Source organism: Cnephaeus nilssonii, assembly GCF_951640355.1.
Source record: "Cnephaeus nilssonii genome assembly, chromosome: 15".
In the NCBI taxonomy this organism is placed as follows: Eukaryota; Metazoa; Chordata; class Mammalia; order Chiroptera; family Vespertilionidae; genus Cnephaeus; species Cnephaeus nilssonii.
This window is the reverse complement of record NC_137086.1, coordinates 9,138,486-9,160,174: the sequence shown is the minus strand read 5'-3', so window position 1 is coordinate 9,160,174 and position 21,689 is coordinate 9,138,486.

Below are 21,689 nucleotides of genomic sequence, written 5' to 3'. Positions count from 1 at the left end.
GCATCTTTCTAGCACAGAGATTTGTTTATGGGAGGTGTGAAATGAATGTGGGATATTGGTTGATTTATGAGCATGCTCTCTAACATAAGACATATGGAGTGCATTGGCTTGGTGCTTGAGTGTCACCACCCCCACCCCCACCCCTTTCTCCAAGTTATCCTCTTGGCCTGGCCCAGCTGGAGCTGTGGAAAGTAGATAAATCACCCAGCTCCTAGGTCAGACAGCTCAGAGACAAATGAACACAGCAGGTTGTTGCCACTATAATGATGCAGTGGCTGTGCTGTTTGCCAGTTTCTGGACAACAATAGATTGCCTTCCTTCTCTTAACTTTAATTCCATTTCTCATAAGCCTGAAATTGCCCTTGCTATTTTCCGACTTATTTTCCCCCTACCCTGCCCTAGTTCATGTCAGTGTTTCCTTAACTAACATTTTTATGGCTTGAAAATCAATTCTGTACCAGATATAAAGACATATTCCATCTCCAGCCGTAGTTCTTAGGACTAGCCTCAGCACCCTCCATTAGCCCAGTGCCGTAGCTTCAGAACCACTTAAGGGTTTCTAGCCTCTGATTCCTTTTTATTTGAAGTCTGTTTAGATCTGGGTTGACATTTATAAAAGACTTTCTCATGCTCCTTTTTTATTGAATTATTCCCAGATAGTGGAATCTTTGGAATTATGGAATTGAAATTATATTGCCTTGAACAATCCTTGTTAATTGGAAACCTCACATATTTTTACCCTGTTCAACTTGAACATGTTGGAAAAGAAGATAGATTTTTGGGTTAAGGCAGAAGGTTTAGAAAAGACTTTACTGATTCTCAATGGCCAAACTCAGCAGATCCTTTACAATCTAGATTTGGATTACTTTGTTTTTTCTTCTTTATGTCAAGTATGCTGGTCTTTAAGTTCAGCACCACGGACAGAAGAGGTTAGAGCAAGGAATGGTTAGACCAAAACCCAGCCTGGGGTAGGTTAGCAGGGTACAGGAGGATCACTGTCGTCCTCAGGAATGGCCTTATTTAAAGGCACATGCATTTTGAGTTGAGAAAGCCTATAAAGGATCCCTTTGCTGCCCTAAACAATCTCCTGAACTGAAAGGTTCAGTTAAAAACCATGCTCTTTGGAATAAAAATATCAAAACTTGAATTCTATTGTATATTTACCAAGTGTCTGACTTTGGGCCTGGCTCTCTGAGAAGCAGTTTCTTTATATGTAAATCTGGGAAACTGCTTCCCTTGGAAGATGTAGAGTGTACTTTTAAGGACTGGATTTTAATTCTGGCTCTATTTAATAGTAACACTTGTGGGCTGCACTTAACTGTTTCTCTTTCTTGCTACGTTTTTGTTGTTTCTTTGTGTTGACTTTGTTCCTGGCTTAATTTTCCACTCTAAGTAAAACAAATTTTATATATACCGTATATATATATATATATATATATATATATATATATATATATGTAGAATATTGGATAGAGACTAGACATGCAGTAAGTTATGTGGTTTGCTATGTGAGGCTCTGCAATTTGGCCAGAGTGGAAAGGACTCAAATAATCCAAATACAAATCTGGGAGCCTAGCCCAATGGTCTATGGAAATTCTGCCCATAAACAGAGGTCATTTTGCTTGATCAATTAATTAATTCATGCATTGATACATTAATTCATTTTATCCAATAAGCATTTATTGATCACTTATGGTGTCTAGGAATAATGCTAAGGATTATAGTACAGAAAAAAATCATTTAGACTGAAGCCTGCCATCAGAGATTAGAGGAAATAGAACACGTATGAAAATCATTAATTAAATAAATCAATGAATATTAAGTAGTTAATGTTGTGGCTGGAAAATAGGAGGGATTTAATATTTATTAGCTGGTTTTATGGTAACCTACAACCATAACTACTATTATTACTCATAGAGTTTGGTGAGTGGCTCTCTAGATGTGTTCAGAGGAGCAGTGAGAGACTGCTGCATTGGGGAGTTACAGGTGATATCTTCAGAAAGGAGGTAGCATTTGAGATGTGTCTTGAGGTCTGGGTATCATTTGGCCATGAACACATGGAGAAGACATGGGATTCTAGCTGGAAGGTGTGATGTGAACCAAAAAACAGTAGGGGATCATAGTGGAGTAATTATGAGGGGATAGGAAGTACTCTGGAGTGGCCAAAACATTATATACAAGTAGTGAGACTTGTGACTGGGAAGGTGGAGATGGATCTTGGTGGCCTTGAATGTCAGACTCTGGACTTAGGGCTTTGTAATGTGAGAGATGTGGCACTATTCAATTTTGCTATGTTTTTTTTCCCCTCCGGGGGTATGACCACATATTGATCTGTTTCTATGGTGGTCATTTAAATTTAATTGATGATAGTCAACAATAGCACCATAGTTCCTAGTTTATTTAATTACATTTCCTTGTGAGAATTTCAGGTATATAAACTGACCCAATCTAGTCAACCCAATTTTGGATAATCTCTTTTCAATATTTAAAAAACTCCCCCAATTATAGTCTACATACAATATCATATTAGTTTCAGGTGAACCACATAGTGATTAGTCATTTATATAACTTATGAAGTGATCACCCTAATAAGTCTCTTGATTTGTGATTTTCTATTAGCTGATGCAGCCATAGCTTCTTAGGACCCAGCAACCAAACCTCGACCAAAAGCTTCAGTCCTCAGCTATTCGGGGTGCAGCTGGTGGGGGTATTGTGCTGAATTTGTGCCAAAGGCCTCCATTTCTTGTAGGGGAAGTAATATTTCACTTCTGTCTTATTCTCTTGTCTGGGAGCTGAATACACAAATAAATTGAGCTTGTTTCTGTCTGATTTCAGTCTTTACCATCTCATGCTGATGCAACAGGTGAAAGGGCATCAGCATGATGTTGAGAGAAGTGATGTGGGAGATGAGGTTGTACTTTAAAAACATCTTCACCCAAGGATATTTTTTTTATTGATTTTAGAGAGGGAGGAAAAGAGATAGAGGAATGGAGAGAAACATTGATGTGAGAGAAACACTGATCAATTGCCTCATGTATGCGACTCGACCAGGAATCAAAATCACAACTTAGGTGTGTTCCCTCACTGGGAATTGAACCCACAACCTTTGGTGTACAGGATGATGCTCCAACCAACTGAGCCACCTGGCTAGAATGAGGAAATCCTTTTTAAAAATATGTTGTTTACTGATTTTTAGGTAGAGAGGAAGGGAGAAGGAGAGAAAGCTAGAAATATTGATGAGAGAAACATTGATTGGCTTCCTCCTGCATATCCCCTACTGGGGATCGAGCCCACAATCTGGGCATATTCCCTGACTGGGGATCAAACTGGTAACCTCTTGGTTGATGGGTTGGTGCTCAACCACTGGCAACACCAGCCAGGCTGGGTAAAGATATTCTTTATTCCATTTCTGGTACTCTCTTCTTTCTCTCTTTTTTCTCACTCTTCCCTCCCCCTCTGCCTGCTTCCTCTCTTCATCTGTTTTCCTCTCAACATACACATACATGTACATACAATGTGGAGTCTCAGAGTGCCTCTCAGAGGCAAGTTTATATGAAAGTCAACTTCAGCTTGCAGTTGGATATTGCATTTAGTCTCCAGAACCTGGTCCAATAACTGACATAAGAGCCTCTCATATTCTTTTCATATAAATCAAAAGTAGTTTTTATGTTGGCTCTAGTTACATGGTGCTAGTGATTGTGAGGCAGACTTTAAAAGAGATCGTGACAGCTCAGCTCTCATTGACCTGAGTGTCTTTGGAGAGTGTATAGAGATAATTAGGATGAGTAGGTGTAGAGCACCAACCGGGAGTGGTTGAGGACTTGGGGAGGTGCTTTGACAAGGGATGGAGGCAATTCCAGGTACTCCTGAGCAGCTGACTTTATTGAAGACAATTGTGATTGTCCTATGTGAAATGTGGCACCGCAGGAATCATCTCTCTTTGTGAAAGGACAGTTTTGTTTAGTCTTTCAATCAATATTTGAGCACTGTCTCTGTGTCAGGACTGTGCTGAGCCTTAAAGAGACAGCAGCAAACAAGACAAATTCCTATGCTGATGGAGATAAATTTATGGAACAGTTGGAGGAGTCATTTCAGCAGCTTGGTCTCTAGAGCTGATTATCATTCTTCATTGGTTTTAGTGAGATTCTTTGGCCCAGCAATGGGAGATGGGCTGGCCCTTGTTCCTGTGAGGAGTCTGAAGTCCCAAACTCCAGCCTGTTGTTCAGATTCCAGCAGAAAAATGCAGATGGAAGCCTCTCCTCTAGGATAAATATCTTGGGGAATCGTCTGTTGATTTTTGCCCATATTGAGTGTAAGGTTGTGCAAGGAAAGAAAAGGAAGACAGGCCCAACAGCCTAAAGAATTCAAGGCTTCTCAGGGGTAGTGGCTCAATGGATTTTTAGAGAATATACCTTCCTCCCAAGTATTGGGTCATAGAGTAGATCATTGGATTGTCTGAAACCTGGGTTGACCTTTGTGATAACACACAGATGCCTAAAAAAACCAACTGGAATGACAAGGATTCAGCCTAATTTGCCCGAGCTTTGAGAGTCTGTAGCCTGTGCCTTTCTCCAGCACTTCTTTCTTCCTTCCTGACTCGGCTTTGGCATTGCTACTTGTTATCTTTCTGTGATTCATTCACTGGCCTGTCTGCTACCAAATGCTGCCATGTCACAGTATAACCTGATACCCATACCTGACACTCACCTGACATGGTCCACCCTGTCACACAGATGTATCACAGACACTCCTGTCTCTACTAGACACCATGCAGCCTCCTGTGGCACAGAGCTTCTGTGCGCAAGCTGCGCAGAGCTGGTCCTGCTGGCTCTGTTGTTTGCATACACTGAATTCGAGACAGGCAACCCTTAACCACATGGAGAGCAGCTGTGTTACTGAGAAAGGGCACTTCCTCAGGTTTGTGGACATGTGAGGAAGTCTTCAGCCACAATATCTGACTCTAGAGCCCCGAGGAATACGTGAAACAGCCTTAGCTAATGCTCTAGAACAGGCGTCCTCAAACTACGGCCCGCGGGCCACGTGCGGGTGTTTTTGCCGTTTTGTTTTTTTACTTCAAAATAAGATATGTGCAGTGTGCATAGGAATTTGTTCATAGTTTTTTTTAAACTATAGTCCGGCCCTCCAACGGTCTGCGGGACAGTGAACTGGCCCCCTGTTTAAAAAGTTTGAGGACCCCTGCAGAAGAGCCTCTTCTCTATGGACTGATACCTCCTGGGCAGACCTCGTGATGAATCCTTAGGTTCCTCAGTTAGAGGATTACACCTTTGGGATGAGTAGGGTTTTCCCTGTTAAGGCAAATTCCACTAACAAGATCTCACATGAAGCAGTTCCCAGCCGGTGACACCCTCTTTAGTGTGAACTGTAGGCTGGCAACTTCCCCTGGAAATTAAAGACAGGGTTGAAAAAGGACCAGATGAGGGAAAGAGAGACCGGAGTAGGAGTTCCCTTAAAGGAGAAAATCAGGCAGGAGGAGAAGCTCACCGATGGAAGGCAGAGCTCAGAATGTATCTAGTGTTGCCCCTGGCCGAAAGCAGATTAATCTTTATTTGTACTTGCAACATGATCCAAGTTATGGTTAGATAGGCCTCTTGCCCATCTTTTCTCATTTCTCTTTCTTCTCTTTCCTCCCTTTTCTTCTTCCTCCATGCCCTTGGTTTTTTACCTCTCCCTCTTTTTATCTTGTCTCTAGTCTCAACAGTCCAGGATCCAAGTTGCCACCGATAGCCCACAGTTTAGGTTACCTACACACTTCTAGGAACCTGAGAATGACATGTAGAGAGATGGTTTCTGAAATGGAGGTGTGAGTAGCTCCCTGCACCCTCTCCCCAGCACAAATAAATAAGAAATAATAAATAATAACAAAAATATAACTGGTAAAAATTACATGTTAAAAAATATTCAAAGCAGATGAAGAAACACTTATTCAAGAAAGTTACTGAATCTTAATAAGAACAGTAAGAATCTGTGGCATCGTAGTGTAATTGTTCCTCCCTTCCCACTCTCCCTGATCACAGTGATGGGCATGAACTCCAGGCAAATGCAGCCAAGAGCACAGGGCTCCATCTCCTCCCAGCTCCCAGGTGAGGGCTATGCTACCTTCCAAGTAGGGGCAGGCCCCCAGCACCTCTCATCCCACCACTCACTCTCACATCTGTGTTTCAGAGACTCTATTCCAGGTCAGAGTGACTGAGAGGTATGGGGCTCTCTCCCTCTACCTAACCCCCACATGTAGAAATCTACCCCAGACATGGAAGGCCAAGGACAGAAGATCCCAATCACCTAGCTTGGTTGTATTCCAGGAGAAGCAGGTTGCAAAGACTTCCGGCTGCTGCCTCAGCTCAAAGTGAGAACTAATGGAGCTCATGGAGTAGGAGTGTGACTGAGAGCAGGAGGCCCCTGTCCCTGACCTCAGCCATGGAGCCATTGTGCAGATTCACTGCTTCAGGGGGAGAGGGAGGCCTTAAGGACAGAGAGCTCTGAAGCTCTGCCCAGGAGAGTCACTGTATTTGTACTATGGTGTGGGGAAGTTTAAGCCAGGGAGTGCTTTTAGAAACAATGAAGATTTCAGTGATAAGCAATTAAGAGGAGCCTGGGAGCTCTGTGAGCAATAAGCTAAACCTTTAGATCATCTAGAAGTCTACTTAAGAGAAAGGTGGAAGGAGACAACTAAAAAGAACCCTCCTGGGTTCGACACAAACCTCCAAGACTGGCCTCAATGATTACCCTGCAACTGGACCCAAATTTAATTGCAACAGGCTGTGGAACAATTTTTGCCCCAGGGCACTGTCAAAACTAATAGGGTAATCAGCTATCAATTATTGGGAGCTAGTAGCTGGGCATGATGTCAGTGGAGGCAGTGGACTTTGCAGAGAGATCTCGGATACAGAGTGCTGATGGAATCCACAACACCCCAGAGGGTCAGGGCCCAGACTGCACTCTGAGCAGTAAGGCAGAGGCTGTATTTTTAGGGGGAAATAGGCCACTCCAATAAGCCTCAACTCACCAAACCAGAAAAAAAACACACAAAAAACAGGCAAACCACAACACAAGCAGGGGAGCAGTATACAGAGTTGTTACAATATATCTATATATATATAAAAGCCCAGCGACTGAACGGTGGAATGACCAGAACAACTGGTCGACCAGTTGCTATGACGTGCACTGAACCACCAGGGGGCAGACGCTCAATGCAGGAGTTGCCTTCTGGTGGTCAGTGTGCTCCCACAGTGGAGTGCCGCTCAGCTGACCAGGATGAGCTGTGCTCCCACAGCCGGCGATCCCCGCAGGCCATGCCCCCCACCAGTACATGAATTCATGCACTAGGCCTCTAGTTATATAATAAGTACAGTTTTCAACAAAAACTATGAGCCATGCAAAGAAATAGAAAGTGGATTTTATGGTGGGAAAAACAGGCTATAGAAACTGCCTGTGATGGGTCCAGAAGTCAGACTTGACAGATACCCATTTCAAAGCAACTGTTAATAAATAGTTCAAAGAACTATAGGAAACAATGCTTAAAGAAGTAAGGCAAGCAAGGAGGATATAGTGATAGTGTCACATAAAACAGAGCATAAAAAGAAAGATAGAAATGATAAAGAAGAACCAAGTGGTAATTATGAAGGTTGAAAGTACAATAACTTTTAAAATTTTACTGGAGTGGCTTAACAGTAGGTTTGAGATGACTAGAGAAAGAGTCAATGAATTTACATATACTGGTAGATCAATAGAGATGATGAAATCTGACTGAGAGAAGAAAATGAAGAAAACTGAACAGCTTTAGAGAAATATGGAAACATATGTGTAATGAAAGTAACAAAAGAAGAGAAGTAAAAGGAGCAGAAGAAATATTTGAAGCAATCACAGCTGATTGCTTTCTAAATTTGATGGAAACTATTAATCTATATACAACAAGGAAGCTCAACAAATTCCAAATACGGTAAATACAAGGAGATCCATACCAGACACATCACAGTAAAAGTAATCTGAAAGTAAAAGGAATCTTGAAAGCAGCAAGAGAAAGTAATGTGTCACGTACAAGGAGACCTCAACAATATTGTTGACTAACTTCTCCCTGGAAGCAATGGAGATCAGAAGGCAGTGGGACAACATATTCAAAGAAACAACATCCGTAACAACCGTGCCAAACCTGTCAGTAAAGGATCCTACATCCAGCACAGCAGGCTTTTGAAAATGAAGGTAAAATGGAAATATTATTATAATTATTTATTACAATGAAACCCATAAACAAAAACCTGAGTAGATCTGCAAGAAATACTAAAGGAAGTTCTTCAGGGTAAAAACAAATCACTCCAGACAGTAATTTGAATGCACATGAAAAAAAAAAAAAAAAAAGCAAAGAGTAAAGATAATCATGCAATTATAAAAGACAGTATAAAAGCCAGTTTCTTATCTTAACTGATTTAGAAAGCAATTGTATTAAACAATATGTATATAATTGTATTACTGGGCCTTTATTGTAGAGAAATGTAATATATTTGACAATACAAGTGCAAGGAGATGGGTGAGAGAAGAGCTGGATTGGAATAAGGGAAGGACGCTGGTTGGTAATGTGAATGCACAGGAAAGAAGAGCCTGAAATGGGAAATAAGAGGATTAATATAACAAATTCTAGGAAAAAAATATTCATTCTGCTTTGTTTGCTCTGCTTCTTTAGAAGATATACAATTATATAAAGTTAAAATGATAACAATTATTTTTTTGGTTTGTGGCATATTGAGATGTTAAATGTATAGCAAAATAGAACAACAGAGGAAAGAAGGTACAGGGTTATATAGGAGTAGCATTGCTATGTCTCCTTGTAATTGGGGATAAACCTGAAATAGATTCTAATAAGTTAATACTTATATGGGATGCCCCAGAGCATCTACTAAGAAAATAACTTCAAAAAATGGTGAAAAAATAATTAAAGAAATTTAAATGTTACATTAGAAAATGTTTGCTTGATGCACAAAGAAAACAGTAGAAAAAGAATAGAGGAACAAAAACGACATGAGATGTATAGAAAAGAATAAGAAAAATGGCAACCATAAATTCAACTATAGCAATAATAGTATTAAACGTAAATAGATTAAACAATCCAATAAAAAAGGCAGAGGTCATCAGACTGGATTTAAAAATTCATATGCTGTCTATAGGAGATGCATTTTAAATTCAAGATACAAATAGGATGAAAACAAAAGGATGGAAAAATATATCATGCAAACAGGAATGGCTGTTACTAATATCAGACAAAATAAACATGTGACAAAAAGTTTATAGTGATATAGAGGGACTTTTTGTAATCATAAAAGTGTCAATCTATCATAATGATATAACAATTGACATATACACACCTAACACCAGAGCCCACAAATACTTGAAAAACAGACTGTTAGAACTTCAGGGAGAAATAGCCAGTGCAGAAATAATAGTTGGAGACTTGAAGATTCTACTGTCAATAATGGATAGAACAACTAGGCCAAAGAATGAACAAAAAAATAGAATACTTGAACAGTACTGTAACTCAAGCAGACCTAACAGACATCTACAGAAACAAGAACCAAATATACATCACTCTTAAGTGCACATGGAACATACTCCAGTATAGACCATATGGTGGGCCATGAAAAAAGCCTCAATAAAATAAAAATAACTAAAATCATACGATGTATACAAAGCTTACTCTCTGATCACAATAGAATGAAATTATAAACCAATAACAAAAATTCCACAAATACATGGAAATTAAACAACTCACTGCTAAATGACCAATGAATCAAAGAAAAAAATTGAAGGAAAATTAGAAAATATTTTGAGATGAATGAAAACGAAAACACATATACCAAAACTGATGGCAGTGCTTAGAGGGAAATTTATAGTTTTAAATGCCTGTTGATTTAAAAAAAGAAGAAAGATCTCAAATCAATAACCCAATCCTTCATCTTAAGACAGTAAAGTAAAAAGCACACTAAACTAAAGCAAACAGAGACACAGGAAAGAAACAATAAAGATTTGAGCAGAAATTAATGAAATGGAGAATAGAAAATATAAACAAAAGTAGAAGTTATTTCTTAAAAATATCAACATAATTGACAAATGTTTATAGCTAAACTGACCTAGACCAAGAAGGAAAGACTTAAATAACTAAAATCACTACAATTATGAATGCCAGTTCAGTGGTCGGCAAACTCATTAGTCAACAGAGCCAAATATTAATAGTACAACGATTGAAATTTCTTTTGAGAGCTAGATTTTTTAAACTTAAACTTTTTCTAATGCCACTTCTTCAAAATAGACTCGCCCAGGCCGTGGTATTTTGTGGAAGAGCCACACTCAAGGGGCCAAAGAGCCGCATGTGGCTCGCGAGCCGCAGTTTGCCGACCATGGCCCTAGTTGATTGAAGTAACACATACAAGACACACACACACACACACACACACACACACACACACACACCCCACTGTTGACAAAAGGGAAGATACAAAACTGCTACTTCCTTCTCATAAAAACCATCAGACCCAACAAACGATCAGAACCAATGTAAGAGAGTGCAGTTCTGAAATAAGATGACATAAAGATTGTAGTGTCCTCTATCAGAAGTAATACATTTGAAGACATAAAAGAATATAAAATACCACTTGCCATATCAACATAAGCTATATATGGATTAATCCAAAGAAGAATGCATAAAACACAAATGGAAAACATTTTATTGGAGGGTATAAGACTTTAAAAATAGACTGCATTTACTCATGAAGATAATTCTCGGCAAATTAGTCTGTGAATGCATTATGTGGCCTTCTCCCTGGACAGCTTAGGTGGTGGGCTGCGGGAAAGGGCTGGCACGCGCGACCTGGCTTCATTCCTGGGGCGCCCTCCGCACCATGTCAGGGGGAAGGACAGTGACAAGAGGAAAGTGGGGAAAGAGGCCAGGGCAGACATTGTACGGACCTCTCAGTTTCTAGGGCACCCAGAGGAGTGTACTGGGCCGGAGGAAACAGTGGAACTCAGGGGCAGGGTGATCACCAGCAGGGAGAGGTGGAAGCAACTCCAGGATTTGGAGCCGCCTTTGTCTGCGACGCATGTCTGAGCCCAGGTGGCTTGCTGAATGATGCTGAAACACGCAAAATCACCTGAATGATGCTGGAACACCCAGAATCACCATGCACACAGTGGGAGTCCTACTCCCCACTGCATCCTCCTCACAGGGTGATATGTTACTGACTCCCAGTAACATAATGGGAGTATTCCTTGAAGGCTGTGAGAACACTGTGTGGCATTTGAGGTGACATTCCAGCTGTCTTGCTAAGACAGATGAAGTGACACTGAGGTTCTGAAGTTTAGAAGCACCCAAGTTTCTCATTTCTCATGCCACTCCTCAATACCACAGTGGAGAGCCTAGATGGGGCTGGGGAGAAATGGGAGTCAGTGCCCAAATTAAGAATAATTTCAGGAATTTAGGGGCCCGTGCTTAATCTCCAATTTAGCAATGCACCCATGAGGCACAGCTTCTGATTCTCCTCTCTGAGGACAGTAGACAAGGCTGCTGGCAGTCTGTACTCCATTAAGCCCCGTTCACTGGTGGGGAGAACAGGCAGCAAGCTTGCCTTTGCAGCTGCCAGGGGCTCAGTTGGAAGGATGTGCAAGGAAACAATTTAGCAACGCCAGGAACTTAGGATCCTATTTTTAAGGACACCTGTGCAAGGCCCTTGATAGGAGGGGCCTCCAGCAAGTACGACTGAGAATAGGGGGGGTCCTTTCTGGGGTAGCCCCTGAACACAGTTGAGACAGTTTTCAGAAACAAGTAGGACCTCTCCTGGTACCAGATAAAGTCACCAGGATAAAAGGATTGTATAATAACCAAATCATCTATCCAGAGGCTGGGACCATTAGAAAAGAGGGGAAGCAAAGGAGGTACATCTAATTGCCTTATTTCTATTTGTTAATTAATGGGATACATGTTTATTAAATGCCTACTACTTAAAAAAAAAACACGTTAAAACAATTAATTTTTGGAATCTGTCACCACACCTTTAACAAAATAGGGGAAAAATACGACCTCCCTCATTAAGTCAAGTTCTCTTAGGAGTAGAGGGGGCATAATCTTGTCTACTAGTAAATGTGTCTCAGCCCAGCAGGTGTGGCTCAGTGGTTGAGCATTGGCCCATGAACCACTGAGCCAAACCGGTTAGGGCTGAGAGTCACCTTTCTTGCAACAAGGAGGAAGAGGACTAAGCAGTGAGGCCTGTGTTCACTGCAGATGCTCTGCGTTTTGACTTCAGGGTTGTCGGTGCTGATCCTGAGTGTAATTGGATAGAAACTGTAGTCAGGATTGCCCAGGGCAACGTGGTTTGTATGCATATGCAAATACTCATTTCTCAGACTCAGATCCCAGTGAATGTGTGTATGAACCCATTTTAGAAATGTTATCGTTGTTGGAATGGGGTGATCTAGTTCGAAGATGGCATTCTCATGGCTGAGAAGTGCTGGAATGAGAACAAGAAGGTATCATGACCGTGCAGATGTGGGGTAGGGATCTGCGGGGCTCCAGCCATCAGCCAGGTGTAGAAAGAAAAATGACGAGCCCAGTGGCGGGGCCCTGGCTGAGCTTCAGTGGAGCTGGGCTTGCTGCACCAGCACCTCCCAGGAGGCTCCTTTCTCTAAGGAGCAGGCCTATCATTTGGGCACATTGTGATGAACCTGAGATATGGCACCAGGGTCCAAACAGCAATTGGAATATGGGTGTTGGTCAATGGAGAAAAAGATTCCTATGTTTTTTCATCAATTAGAATATTTTCCAGAGCAGGTGAGTCACCAGCACGATTGTGACCTCTCTCTCTCTTTTTCTGCTTTGGCCCGAGCCCAGGGGTGCAGGCCAGCCAGGTGGAAAAGACACAGAGCAAACAGTAGGGTCATTGCGTTCTCTCAATGGGCCTACAAGGAAAGCCATCTGCTTGTGGCTGAGGGCAAAGGGGCTGTGGACCAGCTGCCAGGAAGGCTTTTGATGTCAACCTGGCTGGCAACTTGGGAGCTGTCCTGAGGGACTGTTTTGAAACCCAGATGTAGACTAAATTAAATGGGAGTTCTCTGACAAACTCTGGACATAAAAACAGGGTTAAACAGTGAATAAGAAACAGTCTGAGTTAGTGAGAGAGGTACCAAGTGCCTCTTGGAATTTTACTTATTTCAAAATGTGCCTTTTAAGGACTGTGCACTTCAGTCTTTCATGCATGCTATTTAAAATTGTGCTATTTTTTTTCATGGAGAATTTTGAGCTCATGCAATGGCAGACCCACTCATGCAGGGAGCCCCCTATGTAACTGTTACCCAATCGGCATGGCGACTTGCCTGAGCCCAGCCTTTCACCCTTCACCTGCACCCCTTCACCTTCCCAGCCTTTCACCCTTCACCTTCCCACTCTCATCTAAATTACATCATTTCCTCCATAAATATTTCAGTGTGTTTCTCTAAAAGAGAAAGCGTTGCTCCTTTGATAAACAAGATAAACCTTTTGCTCATCCATGCAGGCCTGGGGGGAGAGGAACTGTGTGATAGGTAAGGTCATACTGAGGTGATCTGGGCTCCCCTTGGGGGATCTAGAGTCCGCCAGCCTCTTGAGTTCCCGACCTAGAAACTTAAACTGGGCACAGACTAGAAAGTGATGCAATGTGTAATAGCCCTGGGCTGCGAGGGCCATCCTCGGTGAGTGCAGGGCGAGCTTTACAGCCGGTCGTGCTCCCAGCCAGGCTGTCTTAACTGGGTCATTTAGCTGCCAGCAGACTGAAGTTACTGACTGCAGAGGAGGGAAAGAGAAATTAGGAGGTTTAGTATGGTCCAGGGACAAGAGATGGGTTTTCATTAAAGACATACTTTCATTGTCAAAATAGGGCAGGATGGGCACAATTAGAAGGGGAACACAATGCCCTCAGTGCCAACAGACAGATGTGCTTCCCTGTTTCAGGGACCACCCACAGGTGGCACAGGCTGGCTGGAACTTTGCTTTGATGCTGGAGGGCATCCTGAGTGTGATGGTTAAGTTCATGTGTCAACTTGACTGGCCTAAGGGATGCCCAGAGAGCTGGTAAAACATTATTTCTGGGTGTGTGTGAGTGTTTCTGGAAGAGGTTAGCATTTGATTCAGTAGATCCAGTCAAGAGATCTGTTGTTACCAAAGGGGGAGGGTGTCACCCAGTGGGGTGGGTGTCTCCAAAATGTGGAGGAAGGGTGAATTCTCTCTTTCTGAGCTGAGATGTCTGTCTTCTCCTGCCCTTGGACAGTGGAGCCCCTGATTCTATGGCCTTTACACTCAGACTCAATTATAACACCAGCTTTCCTGATTCTGATGCTTGTAGATGGCAGATTGTGGGACTTCCAAGCCTCTTATTTCCACGTGAGCCAGTTCCTACATTAAATCTTCTCTTTTAACTCTCTTTCTCCATCCTCTTGGTTCTGTTTCTCTGGAGAACCCTGACGTGTAAAACACTGAGTCCTGGATCCTTCCCTTTCCCTGATAGCTGGGGTTCAAGGTCAACCCTGAGGAGGGAAGAGGCAGGGTGTGTCAATCTCCAGGCTTGCCTTCATAAGATAGGGTGGTCTCCATTAGCAAGTGCTGTCCACGCTCTCTTTTTCCAGTATACACTCGCAACAAGTCTGTGTGTTAACTGTCTTCATTCTTCATTTCACAGTGACTGTGCTGGAGCAGCAGCAAGCTAGGAGGGCAGGGGGTCACACGGGTTGGAGATGCAATCTAGGAACAAACCATCAAAGCTGCTCTTTGCAGGTTTAATCATTGCTGAAGTGTGTTCGCTCTCTGATTCTTGGGTTCCAACCATGCACCATTTTCTGATGGGAACATAAGGCAGCCCTGCTCCAGACTAAACCTCTCTGTGGCCTGTAAGTGGGGTCAACTCCACTGTGAATCCCTACCTGGAAAAAGTGGGCATGTCAGGATGCTAATTATGGAATTCAAGTCCCAGCTGGATAGCAGAGACCTGAGGGCATCCATAGCCCTGGTTCTCTGTGTGAGCTGGGACCTCAGTCATCACAGATCTCATTTGGGAATGAGAACTGCCACCATTTCCCAGACCTACAGGGAGTTGGCCATTAGAAAGTTCCCAAGCCACACAGAGGAGAAAAAATACAGTAGGGAAGCCTGTAGATATGCATTGGAGTCCCAGATCTACCACTTTGGGACCCTCACTTTCTCACCTGTAGAATGGGACAATAATAGTACTATAATTTGCAAGTCACATTAGATCATACAATTTTAAAGATCATTTACATGTATTATTATTTATGTTGTCATTGTTATTTAAAAGCCATTGGATTATGTAAATTATGAGAGTGGCCTACCTCTCTCAATAGCAAAATGATAGTACATCCAATAGCTAAAAAAAGAAATAGCCAACTGTTTATTGGCTGGTGAAATGTTAATGAAGATTACTATTCCTTCCTTCCTCCCTCCTTCTCTTAAAAAAATGTACCAAGAATCATTCTGATAATTAGTTTTAGCAACACCGATGCTAAATTCATTCTCATTTGGACTTCCTGGCCCCAACCCAATTCTTCCTGAGTGGGTTGCCTGCAGTTTTTCTTTCCCTAGTTTTCTTTTCCCCAAGGACACAGAATAGTCACAAGGCACAACATTTTCCTTTCAAAAGATTTTTCCCTAAAATTCAAGTGTTATTAATGGACCTTCAGTCCCTCCTGGAAGACACTGACCCAAATAGCAGACACAATTGAAAACCACACAGTCATGCATTGGCCTTCAAGTTTGTTCCTACTTCTCTCCTTTGTTCTTTCCGTTGTCCTTGGGTTTGTCGAATGTATTTAGAAAGTCACATAATAGTGTTTAGCAGTATTTGACACTGTATTTTTCTATATTTTCTTGCCAACTTGATGATGGATTAGAAGGGATTGAAGCTCATTTATGAAATCCTCAACTACTTCATAGTAAATAAAATTTCTTAAACATAGGGCTTATTTGCTCATTTATTCAACAGCAATTTGTTGAGTGTGTACAATGTGCTAAACCCTTTGCTAGGCATGGTAGAGAGTACAAAGGTGAGAAATTCAGGTTCATAGCCTTAAGGAGCTTACATCTGGGAAGCAGGTAGAAAAATAAATAGAGAGATAAAAACACGTGAGAAGAAGATTAAAAAAGGAGAGGTGGATTTTGCCTGAGAGGATGGGAGCAGCTTCCTAGCTTGTTCACCCTTGCAGCTCCATGTCCTGCAGGGCACCGTTTTCATGCCCTTGCAGAACTTCCTTCTGAGTCTACTGCCTGGCACACCTTATCTGAAGGGAGGCATGGCCACTTCTCACCTTTCGATGTCATACCTCTCATTTGCACTTTCCCTAGCACAGGGATGGTGTCTTACATCTGTTGGGTGTTGGCTCTGAAAGATCCTAAAGTATTTTCAGGATTGTCTCTGAGAGGCAAGGCAGAGGGTTACTGAATCTAACCAATCTCATTCACCTTCCTCCTCCTCTCTCTCTTTTCTCTTCACCTGCAAGGTTGCACGAACCAGGGGTTGTTATACTCAGGTCCTCACTAAACATTTAAATCAGGGGCAGGAAATGTCCAACCCACAGGCTATAGAAGTCTCAAGAAATAATTTGTTCTGGCCCTGACAAGGCATTAGGGGTGAGTTAATTAAATGTTTGACCAAATATAGCAGGCTAATTTTTAAGTTGATAATTTTATATGGCCTGCCAATGATGTTATAAATATCCAAATGGCCCTTGGCAGAAAAACAGGTTCCCCACCTCTGATCTAAGATAATAAGAGCTTATGTCTGTGGTTGGCCAAGCTGAACTACTCTGGAGGTACATCAGGAGTGGGAGAGTGGAGGACCCCTAGGGTTGATAGTGTCCGTGGGGAATCAGAAATTACCAGACAAAATATAATGTGCTTAACCCTACCTTGGACCTTGCTGGAATCTGTGGGTGGGGGTGGGGATGGGTGTGGCCTTCCAGAAGCCCTGGCAGTACAGGTTTAATGTATAGGGTGTATGGTTGAGTAGTACAAGTTAACAGTTCCCAGGTCATGTATGCTCAGAGCCTAAGAAAGTCAGAGGTTGATGGGGCTAAGATTCTCAGAGAAGCAGAGGGTCTCCAGTCTTCAGTGGCCAAGAAGATTCTGGAAAGAGGGTGGGGCAGATAGGTGGAGTTGGGGTTCAAAACCTCTGAGGGATTTTGGTGAGACTAAGAGGGGATTGCATGATGTCAATTTTGCATACTTGGATTCCTAAAGATTTAGATGTGGTGCTTGGTAATATGACTCAATTGATTCATTAATTTTGAGTTGGGTCTAAGACTGGTGTGAATTCTGAAAAGATTCCTTTTCCTTCCACTGCTTTACTTTCTCATTGTATCCCTTTCTTTGTCCCAAATAGAGACCTTGTACTCTCCCTATGTTTAATTAGATTTAAAAAAATTCTATAGCCCGGCTGGGGTGGCTCAGTGGTTGAGTGTAGGCCTATGAACCAATAGGTCATTGGTTGAATTCCCATTCAGGGCACATGCCCAGGTTGTGGGCTCGATCCCCAGCAGGCAGCTTGCAGGAGGCAGATGATTGATGTTTTTCATTGATGTTTCTATCTCTCTACTCCTCTCCTTTCCTCTCTCTAAAATCAATAAAAACATATTAAAAAATAAAAACCAGAAAGGATCTTAGATCTTAAAGAGTCTTTACTAGTTTAATTCCCCTTAAATTCATTCATTCATTCATCCATTCCTTGTATAAACATTTGCTGAGTACCTACTATGTGGGAACTCTGTCTCTAGGCAACAAAGCCTTGATTAAACAGACATAAACGAAGCAGCTGCCGATTCTTCTTCCAGAAAGCTGTGCTCCACAGGCCTTCACTTCAGAATTCCGCAGCTTCAGTTTTCTCTCGTCAGCTGTTTCTTTAACGGCCAAACTCATAGTGGCAGTGACAATGGATTCTGCATTAGTATTAAAAATGTATTTAATAAATAATGGATTAGAACCTCTGTTTAATAATTATCAATGCACTGCAATTTCAGTTGCCCAAATCTCAAGATGTTTTAAACATAACTAATTGAAAACACAATTAACAGCAACTTGGCAAAATAAATCTGAAAGGCAAAACACTCTTGAAAGCCTCAGACTACAAGAGTGAAAATTCAAAAGCAGTCCCCTCCCTGCACTGCCTTAAGTTACAGTTCCTGCTGGGCTCCAGCAGAGACTCTGGGCATCGGGCAGTGGCTGGGACATGAAAGTTGGCTTAATGACAGCTTCTCTGCTGCTACTGGAACTTTAGGTGACCCCTTTATTAAGCCCAGAGGCAGAAGGAGGATTGGCCTGACCAGCATGCTTTGCTCAGACATTTATGTCAGATGGGCCCTTAGAGAGAGGCTGACTCAGTGACCTCCTTATGCACAAACTCAACAAAGCCAAGGCCAGTCCTTGGGGTCTGGCAGTGCATGGGGAGGTGCTGCCTCTAGTCAAGTCACAGGATGAGTGAGTGGCAGGCCTGTGGCTGGGAAATTTGGCATCAAACACTGTGTTCACACACTTGCCCTGGCCCCTCCCATGTTCTTTTTGGAGCTGGTTCTGCTTCTCCTGGTTCAGAAAAAATGGTGCATCTGGTCTTTGAATCAAGGGCCTAAGACAAGGGCCCCTTTGACTTTCTTGCTTCAACAACAGTCAGCAAAGGATGGAAATGCATCAAAGCATTTATAGGATGGGCCCTGGATTGGTTGTTGAATGCTAGGATCCTAGAAGGGCACTGAATGAAGACATTGACCTCTGGGATGGGCTTGGCATGTGCCAGCATGGATGCCTCCCTACTTTTCATCTGTTTACACCTCTTCCTGCTCATTCTCTATCTCCATTCTCTCTCTCCTTCAGATTCATTTTGGACTTAGATATACTGGCCTCTTAGCTTCCATCAGTTCTTTTTAGGATTTTTTTTTGTGTGGGGGTTCAATGAAATGTCACAGGGAAATTAATTGACAATAGGGTTGGCCAGTGGTAGGCACTCTGAGTGTGATAATTTCCTGTCCACACCCAACCTTGTTCACTGCTCCTTCATGGTTAATCCATCCCCAGGATTCTGAACATTGCTGTGGGCATCTTTTCAACAAAATAATATGGTTATTTCTGGATAACAGAAGGTAGCTGTGGAGAAAGCTGTTCCATTCTGGGAGTCAGTCTGGAGAGCAGTGTGGCTGAGCTTGAGGTTTGGATAAGAGGACAGTGAGCCATGTGACCAGTGATATAGGATGGGATCAGTTGCAAGGCACCTGGAGAACCTGGCTAGTGAGTTTGACCTTCATCTCAAGGGGAACAATAAAGGATTTTTTAAAGCTACAAACTAACATGGATTTTAGCTTAATATGTGTAATATAGAACCTTGATTCTTAAACAAGAGTGTACATCAAATCACCTGGAAGGCAGGTTAGAACTCATTGCTGGACCCCACCTCCAGAGTTTCTGATGTAGTAATTCTGGGATGGAGCCTGCATATTTGCATTACTATCAAGTTTCTAGGTGATGTTGATGCTGCTGTTTCAGGGACTATGCTCTGAAAACAGCTTGTGCAGCTGATGTCCTGGAGGTGGGTGGACCTGCAGGCATGGAGCTGTTTAGAAGATGGGTACAATAACCCAGCTGTTCTGTGATGAGTGCCTGATTTAAAACGGTGGCTCTTGAAAGAAGGGGAGACACAACAGAAGAAGTGTCGTACCAAGACTGGATGTGTGGGAAAGATATACTCTTCCAAGAGGTTTGTCTAGCTGGGAAGCAGAGAGAATGATGGTGCTTCTCACAGGGAGAAGCATGGCACAGAGGCTTCATGGCCAGGATGGGGGACAGTTGTTTAGCTGATGGCTCCAAGTGATTCCTACATGGGACCTGCAGTGTGGCAATGGACCGCAAGGCTGGGTTAAGCAAGATGCCTAGCACACAAAATTTAACAAGGCATCACTCAGGGTTGTGCAAAATTTGCTCGACCTCGAAAGTGAGCATCTCGTTAAATTTTGTGTCCCACGTGCCTTGCTCAACTCACCTTACCTCCAAGGTGGGGTGAAGCTGTTGCCGATACTTCAAGCTTGGAAGGGGCCTGGTGAGGCTGGCAGGCTGAGAGCAGGGCTGTGAATCCAGCAATTGAATCCCATCATTGTCCATATTGGAACGAAGTCATACGCCACCATCCTTTTGCCAGAAGCACCTGTACGTGCACACCTGTTCGCGACTTGTATGGATCCAAATCTGTGTCCATAGGACTGTTGAGTGGAGCTGGGCACTGGGGACAGATGGCTGGAAAGCTTTGTAAATCTATAGCGCCTTCTGTGGCGAATGCAACCCTGGGACGTTAGCAGTGCCTGGGATTCCTGCAGAGCCGATGAACGAGCCAGCTGCTCTGTAGAAGGGCAAAGACAGAGTCTTGGAACATCTTTCTTGAGCATACTTTTCAATAGACTTCGCTAGTGTTGTTTGTTTATTTTTGTTTTAAGGACTTAATCTATGGAGCACCATCATGCAACCAAGGCAATCTGAGTTTAATCTCTAAGCATTCATCTTCCAAGTTGAGACATCTCTTCTATCTTCTCAGCTGGTGCACTCCCCAACTTCTGAATTTCTAAAAATACCCAGCGTGGTCCCCTCCACCAAACACCAGCGCCCTGCCAGCTGTTAAATAAATAAGTGCGAAACAAAAGTGCTGTAGTTGTGAAATAAGATATATTTAATTAAATAAAAAAGGGAAAGGCAAGTGCTATTACAAGAACATAAAACTGTAAGGCATAAGATAAAAACTAAATTACTACAAGGCAGCTCGATCCAATCTAATCCTTAAAGATAAAGATGAGACCAGAAAATTGCATGTATTGAGAAATCAACATAAGCCCTGAGCAAATATTAACTAGAGATCTATAAACTGGTTGATAATAAACAGTACTGTGAACATTAGGATTAGAGAAGGAAATGGGAATGGAGCCACATCATGGGTGTGGGGGACTTGAGTTCTTCTCTCCATCCTGCTTGGAATGATCTCGAGAGAGTGACTCTTCCGTTAGGGAATTTCAGTAAATCTGAGAGGGAATCATTGAGTGGCGTTGGGGTACCTGGGCAACTTTCCATTTTTCATCTTTGAAATGAACAGAGGTTGATGTGATCTCATCTTACCAGGCAATAAAATGGAGCTTGCCGATAAAATGTTTGCCTTTCTCTGTGGGTTTCTAACTTCGCTATTGACAGGATTTTAACAGTGTCTTTAAGCATGAAGAACGGTCCAATTCCATGGCAAGTAGCCTTTTTTTATAGTTCTAATCAAGGTTCATTTAGACATTTATACCGACGACTCAGTGCTCTGGAAGGGCATTTTTCACATTGCCTATTGAAAGGGGACGTTTCCCCGCCAGCCGGGGAAAGAGAAGCCTGCTCTTAGTGGAGAACATCGCCCTGGCTCTCAGAGGTGCCACCTGCATAGAGGCCTGGCCTTCTGCTGGAGAAGTCGGCAGAGGCAGCTGGGAAAATCAAGCTAATTCACAGGTGAAGATGCCCTCTTTGTCGCAGTCACAGGCTCTGGGATGAAGAGGCTCCTTTGAGAGCATTCATGCCTTTCACACCGCACCCAGGGAGCTCCAGAATCCAATCTGAATGGAGGCTGGCTGGGGGAGTGGAGGGCGGGGCGGCGCTG